Source organism: Cucurbita pepo, chromosome LG07, assembly GCF_002806865.2.
Source record: "Cucurbita pepo subsp. pepo cultivar mu-cu-16 chromosome LG07, ASM280686v2, whole genome shotgun sequence".
In the NCBI taxonomy this organism is placed as follows: domain Eukaryota; kingdom Viridiplantae; phylum Streptophyta; class Magnoliopsida; order Cucurbitales; family Cucurbitaceae; genus Cucurbita; species Cucurbita pepo.
Genome location: NC_036644.1, coordinates 7206933 through 7210048, shown reverse-complemented (window position 1 = coordinate 7210048; position 3116 = coordinate 7206933).

Below are 3116 nucleotides of genomic sequence, written 5' to 3'. Positions count from 1 at the left end.
CACCATCCTATTCGTCGGCAAGGGAGGCAATCATCACAAGCTGACCGGCGTCTACTTCATCCCGAGACTCAAGGCTAATATTGTGAGCCTGGGTCAACTCGATAAGGCCGGCTGCCACATTTCCATCAAACGCGGGCTACTTAGGATCCGCGATGATCGACGACAGTTGCTCACGCAAGTTCAGTGCACGGCAAACTGCCTTTACATCCTAAAGCTAGAGATAGAGCAATCAGTCAACTTCTCGGCCAGGTACCGGAAGATGGAAGACCTATTAGGAAGGGGTGAATCACCTGNAGCTAGAGATAGAGCAACCAGTCAACTTCTCGGCCAGGTACCGGAAGATGGAAAACCTATTAGGAAAGGGTGAATCACCTGGACTGGCGGCGCGCCAACTCGAAGAAGAGGCGGCCGAACAAGACGTGGAGTCTGGAGGACATGCCGCCAGGGACACCGAGCAACCGGTCAACCTCTCGGCCAAGTACCGGAAGATGGAAGACCTATTAGGGAGAGGTGAACCACCTGGACTGGCGGCGCGCCAACTCGAAGAAGATGCGGCCGAACAAGACGTGGAGTCTGGAGGAAATGCCGCCAAGGACACCGAGCCATAGGGCTCAAAACGGAGTTCAAACGAAACGAAATAAGGCAGATATAACACAGGTTTTAGGAGGAGATTGTTAGATAAAACCTTTGTTTTTCCTTATTTAGATTCACACGTTTACATTTAATTCTCGGTTTAACCATTTGACAAACACGTCGAATGGATTAGCGAATTCTTAGACGGCAATTTTCTAGGAAGTGGCACAGATTCAGTTGGCCACTCTCCACCTAGGATAGGTTATATTTAAATAGGAAATCTGTTCAGTAGATTTGAACAACCTGATCTTGAAGGGAAATCTGTTCAGTAGATTTGAACAACCTGATCTTGAAGGGAAATCTGTTCAGTAGATTTGAACAACCTGATCTTGAAGGGAAATCTGTTCAGTAGATTTGAACAACCTGATCTTGAAGGGAAATCTGTTCAGTTCAGTAGATTTGAACAACCTGATCTTGAAGGGAAATCTGTTCAGTTCAGTAGATTTGAACAACCTGATTTTGAAGAGCAGTCAAACTTTCAGTTCTCTCTGTTATTTTACGTATTTTATTTTTCTTCCAACAACCTGCTGTCGACAATTTCCTCTCACCGAAAAGAAAGGATTTCCCTCACCGATTATCGAAATCCAACACTCCCCATGGATCAAGAAATTACCAGATTATGGTATCACAGACAAGATTGACGACAAAGTTGATGATTGGTTGTATTATTCTTAATTGGTTGTATATCAATCGGTAAAATTTCTGAGTTTGAAATTGAGGAAAAGGTTGAAGAATTTACCAGATTACGGTATCCTAGTAAGATTGTCGACAATGGAAGAGTTGATGATGGGTTGTTGTTTATCGAGGGATTGTGGTTTTCGGCTTGCTGAAGGTTTCGCCATGAACGATCTCTACCCTCAGTGGTTGTTCGTTCTGAATATGAGGGGGCATGTGGTCTTATTTATAGACTTTTTTGAGTCCTCCTCCCATTCCATTCCATTCCGATGTGGGATTTAGGATTCTAACTTTTATTTTTGACTAAATAAGATACTGGGCTTGGGCTACGTAATGGGCTTGGTCATGTATAACTAAATAAGATACTGGGCTTGGGCCACGTAATGGGCTTGGGCTACGTCATGGGCTTGGTCATGTATAACTAAATAAGATATTGGGCTTGGGCTACGTAATGGGCCTGTGCTACGTCATGGGCTTGGTCATGTATAACTAAATAAGATACTGGGCTTGGGCTACATTATGGGCTTGGTCATGTATAACTAAATAACTCTGGGCTTGGTCTACGTCGTCAACGGAAGTTCCGACCAAACATCCGCCGTGGTAATGCCAATAAGTGGTCACTGTTTCCTTCCAATACTCTTCAACGGAGCTATTATCCGACAAGTTTTCCGGCAATGGAGGCCCTAAAAATTGAAACCCTTTAGTACCCTCCAAATCTTGCGTCGTGATCTTTTCCATTGTTCGGGTTTTAAGCAAATCCCCCACTTTTCGTAACCCTCTAGCGCATCGTGCAAGATCGTTAGGATTCGAATAGTAATTGAATCGAACAATTGAGATGTTCTTAATGTCTGTCGAGGAATTCAGGTGAAGTGAGCTTTTTGAAAGTACGTTCGAGAATTTCTCGATAAGGACTTGTAAATGGATATTGTCGTCTAATATTCCAACCACTTGTGTTAAGAATGAAAAAGAGAATTGGAAATGATGGAAGGTATGTTCTTATTGATATTCATAAGTTTAAACCGGATACGCTAACGATTAATACCTAAAAGAAAATAGAAACTAATTAAATATTAAGAATAAAATAAAATATACTACCTATCAAATTATAAAAAAGAGAAGAATGTTAATATATATTCCATAAATAATATATTCTCCCAAATATGATATTTCAAAGGAGCCGATGAAGCTACCGGTGGGGAATGGAAGCACGATGCCGGTGCTGAAATGGGAATTGTCGGACATCAATTCGTCAACGTGGGGTTGGTGGAGGTTGAAAGTTGGTTGTCCATAAATTAATTTTCTTTATTTTACTAACCTTTACATTCAAAACAAAATTTTGAATAAATAACTTGAACAACACGAATCAACTCAACCCAAAAAGTTAAATGACCCGAACCCTTGTTAAAATAATAAATCCAACAAAAAAATTTACTATCAGAACAATTGGGTTGAATCTAAAAGATATTTCCCGACTCAACCCAATTTATGAAACATATTTAGATGGAAAATAAATAAATAAATAAATGTTATATGAACTAACATTTTACTTTTATTCGACACAAAATTTTGAATAAATAACCCGAACAACACAAATCAACTCAACCAATCTAACCATAAATTTACGACCAAAACAATTGAATTGAATCTAAAACATAATTCTCCACTCAACTAATCTACAGAATATACCCATCCGTGGATTTATCGAGCTTTATTTCGAATTAAAATTCCAAAATCTTTCTAATAAAAGGCTAAATTATTTGAAAGAAAGAAAAAAAAAAATGATGCCATGGTTCATGAAACAAAGCAAA